Raw genomic sequence first — 13,937 nt, forward strand, 5'->3', positions numbered from 1 at the left:
GAGCAAGTGGAGAGAAGTTCGTTCATCTAGCACCAATGGAACCGGTTGAAGGAGACACTTTTTCTCTGCTTTTTCAGTCTGTTTCCTAGTGCCGGTTTGAAGTTCCTGCAGTTTTCACTGTAAAACAGAGTTGGAGCTAGAACCTCCCCATATATATGTATCGAATGGGGTTTGCAACTGAAAAGAAACATTGTGTTCCCAACAAGCTAGTTGAAGGACGGCTTTCACACACAAATATTTCTCAGAACTGAGCAAGAGGAGAGACGTTCGTTCATCTAGCACCAAGGGAACGGGTTGCAGGAAACACTTTTCCTCTGCTGTCTCAGACTGTTTCCTAGTGCCAGTTTGAAGTTCCTGCAGTTTTCACTGTCAAACCGAGTTGGAGCTAGAACCTCCCCATATATATGTATGGAATGGAGTTTGCAACTGAAAAGAATCTTTGTGTTCCCAAAAAGCTAGGTGAAGGACGGCTTTCACACACACTTATCTCTCAGAACTGAGCAAGTGGAGAGACGATCGTTCATCTAGCACCAAGGGAACAGGTTGCAGGATACACTTTTTCTCTGCTTTCTCAGTCTTTTTCCTAGTGCCGGTTTGAAGTTCCTGCAGTTTTCACTGTCAAACCGAGTTGGAGCTAGTAGTTCCTCATATAGATAGCATGGAATGGAGTTTGCAACTGAAAAGAAACTTTGTGTTCCCAAGAAGATAGGTGAAGGACGGCTTTCAAACACACTTATCTCTCAGAACTGAGCAAGTGGAGAGACGTTCGTTCAACTAGCACCTAGGGAACGGTTTGCAGGAGACACTTTTTCTCTGCTTTCTCAGTCTGTTTCCTAGTGCCGGTTTGAAGTTTCTGCAGTTTTCAATGTAAAACCGAGTTGGAGCTTGTACCTCCCCATATATATGTATGGAATGGAGTTTGCAACTGAAAAGAAACTTTGTGTTCCCAACAAGCTAGGTGAAGGACGGCTTTCACACACACTTATGTCTCAGAACAGAGCAAGTGGAGAGACGATCGTTCATCTAGCTCCAAGGGAACGGGTTGCAGGAGAAACTTTTTCTCTGCTTTCTCAGTCTTTTTCCTAGTGCCGGTTTGAAGTTCCTGCAGTTTTCACTGTCAAACCGAGTTGGAGCTAGTAGTTCCTCATATAGATGCATGGAATGGAGTTTGCAACTGAAAAGAAACTTTGTGTTCCCAAGAAGATAGGTGAAGGACGGCTTTCACACACACTTATATCTCAGAACTGAGCAAGTGGAGAGACATTCGTTCATCTAGCACCAAGGGAACGGTTTGCAGGAGACACTTTTTCTCTGCTTTCTCAGTCTGTTTCCTAGTGCCGGTTTGAAGTTCCTGCATATTTCACTGTAAAACCGAGTTGGAGCTTGTACCTCCCCATATATATGTATGGAATGGAGTTTGCAACTGAAAAGAATCTTTGGGTTCCCAACAAGCTAGGTGAAGGACGGCTTTCACACACACTTATCTCTCAGAACTGAGCAAGTGGAGAGACGTTCGTTCATCTAGCACCAAGGCAACGGGTTGCAGGAGACACTTTTTCTCTGCTTTCTCATTGTGTTTCCTAGTGCCGGTTTGAAGTTCCTGCAGTTTTCACTGTCAAACCGAGTTGGAGCTAGTACCTCCCCATATATATGTATGGAATGGAGTTTGCAACTGAAAAGAAACTTTGTGTTCACAACAAGCTATGTGAAGGACGACTTTCGCACACACATATCTCTCAGAACTGAGCAAGTGGAGAGACGTTCGTTCATCTAGCACCAAGGCAACGGGTTGCAGGAGACACTTTTTCTCTGCTTTCTCAGTCTGTTTCCTAGTGCCGGTTTGATGTTCCTACAGTTTTCACTGTCAAAACGATTTGGAGCTAGTACCACCCATATATATGTATGGAATGGAGTTTGCAACTGAAAAGAAACTTTGTGTTCCCAACAAGTTAGTTGAAGGACGGCTTTCACACACACTTATCTCTCAGAACTGAGCAAGTGGAGAGACGTTCGTTCATCTAGCACCAAGGGAACGGGTTGCAGGAGACACTTTTTCTCTGCTTTTTCAGTCTGTTTCCTAGTGCCGGTTTGAAGTTCCTGCAGTTTTCACTGTAAAACAGAGTTGGAGCTAGAACCTCCCCATATATATGTATGGAATGGAATTTGCAACTGAAAAGAAACATTGTGTTCCCAAGAAGCTAGTTGAAGGACGGCTTTCACACACACTTATCTCTCAGAACTGAGCAAGTGGAGAGACGTTCGTTCATCTAGCACCAAGGGAACGGGTTGCAGGAGACACTTTTTCTCTGCTTTCTCAGTCTGTTTCCTAGTGCCGGTTTGAATTTCCTGCAGTTTTCACTGTCAAACCGATTTGGAGCTAGTACCTCCCCATATATATGTATGGAATGGAGTTTGCAACTGAAAAGAAACTTTGTGTTCCGAACAAACTAGGTGAAGGACGGCTTTCACACACACTTATCTCTCAGAACTGAGCAAGTGGAGAGACGTTCGTTCATCTAGCACCAAGGGAACGGGTTGCAGGAGACACTTTTTCTCTGCTTTTTCATTCTGTTTCCTAGTGCCGGTTTGAAGTTCCTGCAGTTTTCACTGTAAAACAGAGTTGGAGCTAGAACCTCCCCATATATATGTATGGAATGGAGTTTGCAACTGAAAAGAAACTTTGTGTTCCCAACAAGCTAGTTGAAGGACGGCTTTCACACACACATATTTCCCAGAACTGAGCAAGTGGAGAGACGTTCCTTCATCTAGCACCAAGGGAACGGGTTGCAGGAGACACTTTTTCTCTGCTTTTTCAGTCTGTTTCCTAGTGCCGGTTTGAAGTTCCTGCAGTTTTCACTGTCAAACCGAGTTGGAGCTAGTACCTCCCCATATATATGTATGGAATGGAGTTTGCAACTGAAAAGAAACTTTGTGTTCCCAACAAGCTAGGTGAAGGACGGCTTTCACACACACTTATCTCTCAGAACTGAGCAAGTGGAGAGACGTTCGTTCATCTATCACCAAGGGAACGGTTTGCAGGAGACACATTTTCTCTGGTTTCTCAGTCTGTTTCCTAGTGCCGGTTTGAAGTTCCTGCAGTTTTCACTGTCAAACCGAGTTGGAGCTAGTACCTACCCTTATATATGTATGGAAAGGAGTTTTCAACTGAAAAGAAACTTTGTGTTCCCAACAAGATATGTGAAGGACGGCTTTCACACACACTTATCTCTCAAAACTGAGCAAGTGGAGAAACGTTCGTTCATCTAGCACCATGGGAACGGGTTGCAGGAGACACTTTTTCTCTGCTTTCTCAGTCTGTTTCCTAGTGCCGGTTTGAAGTTCCTGCAGTTTTCACTGTAAAACAGAGTTGGAGCTAGAACCTCCCCATATATATGTATGGAATGTAGTTTGCAACTGAAAAGAAACTTTGTGTTCCCAACAAGCTAGTTGAAGGACGGCTTTCACACACACATATTTCTCAGAACTGAGCAAGTGGAGAGACGTTCGTTCATCTAGCACCAAGGGAACGGGTTGCTGGAGACACTTTTTCTCTGCTTTCTCAGTCTGTTTCTTAGTGCCGGTTTGAAGTTCCTGTAGTTTTCACTGTCAAACAGAGTTGGAGCTAGTACCTCCCCATATATATGTATGGAATGGAGTTTGCAACTGAAAAGAAACTTTGTGTTCCCAACAAGCTAGGTGAAGGACGGCTTTCACACACACTTATCTCTCAGAACTGAGCAAGTGGAGAGACGTTCGTTCATCTAGCACCAAGGGAACGGGTTGCAGGAGACACTTTTTCTCTGCTTTCTCAGACTGTTTCCTAGTGCCGGTTTGAAGTTCCTGCAGTTTTCACTGTCAAACCGATTTGGAGCTAGTACCTCCCCATATATATGTATGGAATGGAGTTTGCAACTGAAAAGAAACTTTGTGTTCCCAACAAGCTAGGTGAAGGACGGCTTTCACACACAAATATTTCTCAGAACTGAGCAAGTGGAGAGACGTTCGTTCATCTAGCACCAAGTGAACGGGTTGCAGGAGACACATTTTCTCTGCTTTCTCAGTCTGTTTCCTAGTGCCGGTTTGAAGTTCCTGCAGTTTTCAATGTAAAACCGAGTTGGAGCTTGTACCTCCCCATATATATGTATGGAATGGAGTTTGCAACTGAAAAGAAACTTTGTGTTCCCAACAAGCTAGGTGAAGGACGGCTTTCACACACACTTATCTGTCAGAACTGAGCAAGTGGAGAGACGTTCGTTCATCTAGCACCAAGGGAACTGGTTGCAAGTGAAATTTTACTCTGGTTTCTCAATCTGTTTCCTGGTGCCGGTTTGAATTTCCTGCATTTTTCACTGTAAAACTGAGTTGGAATAAGTACCTCCCCATATATATTTATGGATTGTAGTTTGCAACTGATAAGAAACTTTGTGTTCCCAACAAGCTAGGTGAAGGACGGCTTTCACACACAATTATCTCTCAGACCTGAGCATGTGGAGAGACGTTCGTTCATCTAGCACCAAGGGAACGGGTTGCAGAAGACACTTTTACCCTGGTGTTTCAGTCTGTTTCCTAGTGCCGGTTTGAATTTCCTGCAGTTTTCACTGTAAATCGGAGTTGGAGCTAGTACCTACCCATATATATTATGGAGTAGAGTTTGCAACGGAATAGAATCTTTGTGTTCCCAACAAGCTAGGTGAAGGACGGCTTTCACACACAGTTATCTCTCAGAACTGAGCAAGTGGAGAGACGTTCGTTCATCTAGCACAAATGTAACGGTTTGCAGGAGGCACTTTTTCTCTGCTTTCTCAGTCTGTTTCCTAGTGCCGGTTTGAAGTTCCTGCAGTTTTCACTGTAAAACCGAGTTGGAGCTAGTAGCTCCCCATATATATGTATGGAATGGAGTTTGCAACTGAAAAGAAACTTTGTGTTCCCAACAAGCTAGTTGAAGTACGGCTTTCACACACACTTATCTCTCAGAACTGAGCAAGTGGAGAGACGTTCGTTCATCTAGCACCAAGGGAACGGGTTGCAGGAGACAATTTTTCTCTGCTTTCTCAGTCTGTTTCCTAGCGCCGATTTGAAGTTCCTGCAGTTTTCACTGTAAAACCGAGTTGGAGCTAGTAGCTCCCAATATATATGTATGGAATGAAGTTTGCAACTGAAAAGAAACTTTGTGTTCCCAAGAAATTAGGTGAAGGACGGCTTTCACACACACTTATCTCTCAGAACTGAGCAAGTGGAGAGAAGTTCGTTCATCTAGCACCAATGGAACCGGTTGAAGGAGACACTTTTTCTCTGCTTTTTCAGTCTGTTTCCTAGTGCCGGTTTGAAGTTCCTGCAGTTTTCACTGTAAAACAGAGTTGGAGCTAGAACCTCCCCATATATATGTATCGAATGGGGTTTGCAACTGAAAAGAAACATTGTGTTCCCAACAAGCTAGTTGAAGGACGGCTTTCACACACAAATATTTCTCAGAACTGAGCAAGAGGAGAGACGTTCGTTCATCTAGCACCAAGGGAACGGGTTGCAGGAAACACTTTTCCTCTGCTTTCTCAGACTGTTTCCTAGTGCCAGTTTGAAGTTCCTGCAGTTTTCACTGTCAAACCGAGTTGGAGCTAGAACCTCCCCATATATATGTATGGAATGGAGTTTGCAACTGAAAAGAATCTTTGTGTTCCCAAAAAGCTAGGTGAAGGACGGCTTTCACACACACTTATCTCTCAGAACTGAGCAAGTGGAGAGACGATCGTTCATCTAGCACCAAGGGAACAGGTTGCAGGATACACTTTTTCTCTGCTTTCTCAGTCTTTTTCCTAGTGCCGGTTTGAAGTTCCTGCAGTTTTCACTGTCAAACCGAGTTGGAGCTAGTAGTTCCTCATATAGATAGCATGGAATGGAGTTTGCAACTGAAAAGAAACTTTGTGTTCCCAAGAAGATAGGTGAAGGACGGCTTTCAAACACACTTATCTCTCAGAACTGAGCAAGTGGAGAGACGTTCGTTCAACTAGCACCTAGGGAACGGTTTGCAGGAGACACTTTTTCTCTGCTTTCTCAGTCTGTTTCCTAGTGCCGGTTTGAAGTTTCTGCAGTTTTCAATGTAAAACCGAGTTGGAGCTTGTACCTCCCCATATATATGTATGGAATGGAGTTTGCAACTGAAAAGAAACTTTGTGTTCCCAACAAGCTAGGTGAAGGACGGCTTTCACACACACTTATGTCTCAGAACTGAGCAAGTGGAGAGACGATCGTTCATCTAGCTCCAAGGGAACGGGTTGCAGGAGAAACTTTTTCTCTGCTTTCTCAGTCTTTTTCCTAGTGCCGGTTTGAAGTTCCTGCAGTTTTCACTGTCAAACCGAGTTGGAGCTAGTAGTTCCTCATATAGATGCATGGAATGGAGTTTGCAACTGAAAAGAAACTTTGTGTTCCCAAGAAGATAGGTGAAGGACGGCTTTCACACACACTTATATCTCAGAACTGAGCAAGTGGAGAGACATTCGTTCATCTAGCACCAAGGGAACGGTTTGCAGGAGACACTTTTTCTCTGCTTTCTCAGTCTGTTTCCTAGTGCCGGTTTGAAGTTCCTGCATATTTCACTGTAAAACCGAGTTGGAGCTTGTACCTCCCCATATATATGTATGGAATGGAGTTTGCAACTGAAAAGAATCTTTGGGTTCCCAACAAGCTAGGTGAAGGACGGCTTTCACACACACTTATCTCTCAGAACTGAGCAAGTGGAGAGACGTTCGTTCATCTAGCACCAAGGGAACGGGTTGCAGGAGATACTTTTTCTCTGCTTTCTCATTGTGTTTCCTAGTGCCGGTTTGAAGTTCCTGCAGTTTTCACTGTCAAACCGAGTTGGAGCTAGTACCTCCCCATATATATGTATGGAATGGAGTTTGCAACTGAAAAGAAACTTTGTGTTCACAACAAGCTAGGTGAAGGACGACTTTCGCACACACATATCTCTCAGAACTGAGCAAGTGGAGAGACGTTCGTTCATCTAGCACCAAGGCAACGGGTTGCAGGAGACACTTTTTCTCTGCTTTCTCAGTCTGTTTCCTAGTGCCGGTTTGATGTTCCTACAGTTTTCACTGTCAAAACGATTTGGAGCTAGTACCACCCATATATATGTATGGAATGGAGTTTGCAACTGAAAAGAAACTTTGTGTTCCCAACAAGTTAGTTGAAGGACGGCTTTCACACACACTTATCTCTCAAAACTGAGCAAGTGGAGAGACGTTCGTTCATCTAGCACCAAGGGAACGGGTTGCAGGAGACACTTTTTCTCTGCTTTTTCAGTCTGTTTCCTAGTGCCGGTTTGAAGTTCCTGCAGTTTTCACTGTAAAACAGAGTTGGAGCTAGAACCTCCCCATATATATGTATGGAATGGAATTTGCAACTGAAAAGAAACATTGTGTTCCCAAGAAGCTAGTTGAAGGACGGCTTTCACACACAAATATTTCTCAGAACTGAGCAAGTGGAGAGACGTTCGTTCATCTAGCACCAAGGGAACGGGTTGCAGGAGACACTTTTTCTCTGCTTTCTCAGTCTGTTTCCTAGTGCCGGTTTGAATTTCCTGCAGTTTTCACTGTCAAACCGATTTGGAGCTAGTACCTCCCCATATATATGTATGGAATGGAGTTTGCAACTGAAAAGAAACTTTGTGTTCCGAACAAACTAGGTGAAGGACGGCTTTCACACACACTTATCTCTCAGAACTGAGCAAGTGGAGAGACGTTCGTTCATCTAGCACCAAGGGAACGGGTTGCAGGAGACACTTTTTCTCTGCTTTTTCATTCTGTTTCCTAGTGCCGGTTTGAAGTTCCTGCAGTTTTCACTGTAAAACAGAGTTGGAGCTAGAACCTCCCCATATATATGTATGGAATGGAGTTTGCAACTGAAAAGAAACTTTGTGTTCCCAACAAGCTAGTTGAAGGACGGCTTTCACACACACATATTTCCCAGAACTGAGCAAGTGGAGAGACGTTCCTTCATCTAGCACCAAGGGAACGGGTTGCAGGAGACACTTTTTCTCTGCTTTTTCAGTCTGTTTCCTAGTGCCGGTTTGAAGTTCCTGCAGTTTTCACTGTCAAACCGAGTTGGAGCTAGTACCTCCCCATATATATGTATGGAATGGAGTTTGCAACTGAAAAGAAACTTTGTGTTCCCAACAAGCTAGGTGAAGGACGGCTTTCACACACACTTATCTCTCAGAACTGAGCAAGTGGAGAGACGTTCGTTCATCTATCACCAAGGGAACGGTTTGCAGGAGACACTTTTTCTCTGGTTTCTCAGTCTGTTTCCTAGTGCCGGTTTGAAGTTCCTGCAGTTTTCACTGTCAAACCGAGTTGGAGCTAGTACCTACCCTTATATATGTATGGAAAGGAGTTTTCAACTGAAAAGAAACTTTGTGTTCCCAACAAGATATGTGAAGGACGGCTTTCACACACACTTATCTCTCAAAACTGAGCAAGTGGAGAAACGTTCGTTCATCTAGCACCATGGGAACGGGTTGCAGGAGACACTTTTTCTCTGCTTTCTCAGTCTGTTTCCTAGTGCCGGTTTGAAGTTCCTGCAGTTTTCACTGTAAAACAGAGTTGGAGCTAGAACCTCCCCATATATATGTATGGAATGTAGTTTGCAACTGAAAAGAAACTTTGTGTTCCCAACAAGCTAGTTGAAGGACGGCTTTCACACACACATATTTCTCAGAACTGAGCAAGTGGAGAGACGTTCGTTCATCTAGCACCAAGGGAACGGGTTGCTGGAGACACTTTTTCTCTGCTTTCTCAGTCTGTTTCTTAGTGCCGGTTTGAAGTTCCTGTAGTTTTCACTGTCAAACAGAGTTGGAGCTAGTACCTCCCCATATATATGTATGGAATGGAGTTTGCAACTGAAAAGAAACTTTGTGTTCCCAACAAGCTAGGTGAAGGACGGCTTTCACACACACTTATCTCTCAGAACTGAGCAAGTGGAGAGACGTTCGTTCATCTAGCACCAAGGGAACGGGTTGCAGGAGACACTTTTTCTCTGCTTTCTCAGACTGTTTCCTAGTGCCGGTTTGAAGTTCCTGCAGTTTTCACTGTCAAACCGATTTGGAGCTAGTACCTCCCCATATATATGTATGGAATGGAGTTTGCAACTGAAAAGAAACTTTGTGTTCCCAACAAGCTAGGTGAAGGACGGCTTTCACACACACTTATGTCTCAGAACTGAGCAAGTGGAGAGACGATCGTTCATCTAGCACCAAGGGAACGGGTTGCAGGAGACACTTTTTCTCTGCTTTCTCAGTCTTTTTCCTAGTGCCGGTTTGATGTTCCTGCAGTTTTCACTGTCAAACCGAGTTGGAGGTAGTAGTTCCTCATATATATGTATGGAATGGAGTTTGCAACTGAAAAGAACCTTTGTGTTCCCAAGAAGCTAGGTGAAGGACGGCTTTCAAACACACTTATCTCTCAGAACTGAGCAAGTGGAGAGGCGTTCGTTCATCTAGCACCAAGGCAACGGGTTGCAGGAGACACTTTTTCTCTGCTTTCTCAGTCTGTTTCCTAGTGCCGGTTTGAAGTTCCTGCAGTTTTCACTGTAAAACAGATTTGGAGCTAGTACCTCCCCATATATATGTATGGAATGGAGTTTGCAACTGAAAAGAATCTTTGTGTTCCCAACAAGCTAGGTGAAGGACGGCTTTCACACACACTTATCTCTCAGAACTGAGCAAGTGGAGAGACGTTCGTTCATCAGCACCAAGGCAACGGGTTGCAGAAGACTCTTTTTCTCTGCTTTCTCAGTCTGTTTCCTAGTGCCGGTTTGAAGTTCCTGCAGTTTTCACTGTCAAACCGAGTTGGAGCTAGTACCTCCCCATATATATGTATGGAATGGGGTTTGCAACTGAAAAGAAACTTTGTGTTCCCAACAAGCTAGGTGAAGGACGACTTTCACACACACGTATCTCTCAGAACTGAGCAAGTGGAGAGACGTTCGTTCAACAAGCACCAAGGCAACGGGTTGCAGGAGACACTTTTTCTCTGCTTTCTCAGTCTGTTTCCTAGTGCCGGTTTGATGTTCCTACAGTTTTCACTGTCAAACCGATTTGGAGCTAGTACCCCCCATATATATGTATGGAATGGAGTTTGCAACTGAAAAGAAACTTTGTGTTCCCAACAAGTTAGGTAAAGGACGGCTTTCACACACACTTATCTCTCAGAACTGAGCAAGTGGAGAGACGTTCGTTCATCTAGCACCAAGGGAACGGGTTGCAGGAGACACTTTTTCTCTGCTTTCTCAGTCTGTTTCCTAGTGCCGGTTTGATGTTCCTGCAGTTTTCACTGTAAAACAGAGTTGGAGCTAGAACCTCCCCATATATATGTATGGAATGTAGTTTGCAACTGAAAAGAAACTTTGTGTTCCCAACAAGATAGTTGAAGGACGGCTTTCACACACACATATTACTCAGAACTGAGCAAGTGGAGAGACGTTCGTTCATCTAGCACCAAGGGAACGGTTTGCAGGAGACACTTTTTCTCTGCTTTCTCAGTCTTTTTCCTATTGCCGGTTTGAAGTTCCTGCAGTTTTCACTGTCAAACCGAGTTGGAGCTTGTACCTCCCCATATATATGTATGGAATGGAGTTTGCAACTGAAAAGAATCTTTGTGTTCCCAACAAGCTAGGTGTAAGGACGGCTTTCACACACACTTATCTCTCAGAACTGAGCAAGTGGAGAGACGTTCGTTCATCTAGCACCAAGGAAACGGGTTGCAGGAGACAATTTTTCTGTGCTTTCTCAGTCTGTTTCCTAGTGCCGGTTTGAAGTTCCTGCAGTTTTCACTGTCAAACCGAGTTGGAGCTAGTACCTCCCCATATATATGTATGGAATGGAGTTTGCAACTGAAAAGAAACTTTGCGTTCCCAACAAGCTAGGTGAAGGACGGCTTTCACACACACTTATCTCTCAGAACTGAGCAAGTGGAGAGACGATCGTTCATCTAGCACCAAGGGAACGGGTTGCAGGAGACACTTTTTCTCTGCTTTCTCAGTCTTTTTCCTAGTGCCGGTTTGAAGTTCCTGCAGTTTTCACTGTCAAACCGAGTTGGAGCTAGTAGTTCCTCATATAGATGCATGGAATGGAGTTTGCAACTGAAAAGAAACTTTGTGTTCCCAAGAAGATAGGTGAAGGACGGCTTTCAAACACACTTATCTCTCAGAACTGAGCAAGTGGAGAGACGTTCGTTCATCTAGCACCAAGGGAACGGTTTGCAGGAGACACTTTTTCTCTGCTTTCTCAGTCTGTTTCCTAGTGCCGGTTTGAAGTTCCTGCAGTTTTCACTGTAAAACCGAGTTGGAGCTAGTACCTCCCCATATATATGTATGGAAAGGGGTTTTCAACTGAAAAGAAACTTTGTGTTCCCAACAAGATATGTGAAGGACGGCTTTCACACACACTTATCTCTCAAAACTGAACAAGTGGAGAGACGTTCGTTTATCTAGCACCAAGGCAACGGGTTGCAGGAGACACTTTTTCTCTGCTTTCTCAGTCTGTTTCCTAGTGCCGGTTTGAAGTTCCTGCAGTTTTCACTGTCAAACCGAGTTGGAGCTAGTACCTCCCCATATATATGTATGGAATGGAGTTTGCAACTGAAAAGAAACTTTGTGTTCCCAACAAGCTAGGTGAAGGACGGCTTTCACACACACTTATCTCTCAAAACTGAGCAAGTGGAGAGACGTTCGTTCATCTAGCACCATGGGAACGGGTTGCAGGAGACACTTTTTCTCTGCTTTCTCAGTCTGTTTCCTAGTGCCGGTTTGAAGTTCCTGCAGTTTTCACTGTAAAACCGAGTTGGAGCTTGTACCTCCCCATATATATGTATGGAATGGAGTTTGCACCTGAAAAGAATCTTTGTGTTCCCAACAAGCTAGGTGAAGGACGGCTTTCACACACACTTATCTCTCAGAACTGAGCAAGTGGAGAGACGTTCGTTCATCTAATACCAAGGCAACGGGATGCAGGAGACACTTTTTCTCTGCTTTCTCAGTCTGTTTCCTAGTGCCGGTTTGATGTTCCTACAGTTTTCACTGTCAAACCTATTTGGAGCTATTACCCCCCATATATATGTATGGAATGGAGTTTGCAACTGAAAAGAAACTTTGTGTTCCCAAGAAGATAGGTGAAGGACGGCTTTCAAACACACTTATCTCTCAGAACTGAGCAAGTGGAGAGACGTTCGTTCATCTAGCACCAAGGGAACGGTTTGCAGGAGACACTTATTCTCTGCTTTCTCAGTCTGTTTCCTAGTGCCGGTTTGAAGTTCCTGCAGTTTTCACTGTAAAACCGAGTTGGAGCTAGTACCTCCCCATATATATGTATGGAAAGGGGTTTTCAACTGAAAAGAAACTTTGTGTTCCCAACAAGATATGTGAAGGACGGCTTTCACACACACTTATCTCTCAAAACTGAGCAAGTGGAGAGACGTTCGTTTATCTAGCACCAAGGCAACGGGTTGCAGGAGACACTTTTTCACTGCTTTCTCAGTCTGTTTCCTAGTGCCGGTTTGAAGTTCCTGCAGTTTTCACTGTCAAACCGAGTTGGAGCTAGTACCTCCCCATATATATGTATGGAATGGAGTTTGCAACTGAAAAGAAACTTTGTGTTCCCAACAAGCTAGGTGAAGGACGGCTTTCACACACACTTATCTCTCAGAACTGAGCAAGTGGAGAGACGTTCGTTCATCTAGCACCAAGGGAACGGTTTGCAGGAGACACTATTTCTCTGCTTTCTCAGTCTGTTTCCTAGTGCCGGTTTGAAGTTCCTGCAGTTTTCACTGTAAAACCGAGTTGGAGCTAGTACCTCCCCATATATATGTATGGAAAGGAGTTTTCAACTGAAAAGAAACTTTGTGTTCCCAACAAGCTAGGTGAAGGACGGCTTTCACACACACTTATCTCTCAGAACTGAGCAAGTGGAGAGACGTTCGTTCATCTAATACCAAGGCAACGGGTTGCAGGAGACACTTTTTCTCTGCTTTCTCAGTCTGTTTCCTAGTGCCGGTTTGATGTTCCTACAGTTTTCACTGTCAAACCGATTTGGAGCTATTACCCCCCATATATATGTATGGAATGGAGTTTGCCACTGAAAAGAAACTTTGTGTTCCCAACAAGTTAGGTGAAGGACGACTTTCACACAAACTTATCTCTCAGAACTGAGCAAGTGGAGAGACGTTCGTTCATCTAGCACCAAGGGAACGGGTTGCAGGAGACACTTTTTCTCTGCTTTTTCAGTCTGTTTCCTAGTGCCGGTTTGAAGTTCCTGCAGTTTTCACTGTAAAACAGAGTTGGAGCTAGAACCTCCCCATATATATGTATGGAATGGAGTTTGCAACTGAAAAGAAACTTTGTGTTCCCAACAAGCTAGTTGAAGGACGGCTTTCACACACAAATATTTCTCAGAACTGAGCAAGTGGAGAGACGTTCGTTCATCTAGCACCAAGGGAACGGGTTGCAGGAGACACTTTTTCTCTGCTTTCTCAGTCTGTTTCCTAGTGCCGGTTTGAAGTTCCTGCAGTTTTCACTGTCAAACCGAGTTGGAGCTAGTACCTCCCCATATATATGTATGGAATGGAGTTTGCAACTGAAAAGAAACTTTGTGTTCCCAACAAGCTAGGTGAAGGACGGATTTCACACACACTTATCTCTCAGAACTGAGCAAGTGGAGAGACGATCGTTCATCTAGCACCAAGGGAACGGGTTGCATGAGACACTTTTTCTCTGCTTTCTCAGTCTTTTTCCTAGTGCCGGTTTGAAGTTCCTGCTGTTTTCACTGTCAAACCGAGTTGGAGCTAGTAGTTCCTCATATAGATGCATGGAATGGAGTTTGCAACTGAAAAGAAACTTTGTGTTCCCAAGAAGATAGGTGAAGGACGGCTTTCAAACACACTTATCTCTCAGAA

The sequence above is a fragment of the Camelus dromedarius genome, unplaced genomic scaffold, assembly GCF_036321535.1.
Source record: "Camelus dromedarius isolate mCamDro1 unplaced genomic scaffold, mCamDro1.pat HAP1_SCAFFOLD_117, whole genome shotgun sequence".
Lineage (NCBI taxonomy): Eukaryota > Metazoa > Chordata > Mammalia > Artiodactyla > Camelidae > Camelus > Camelus dromedarius.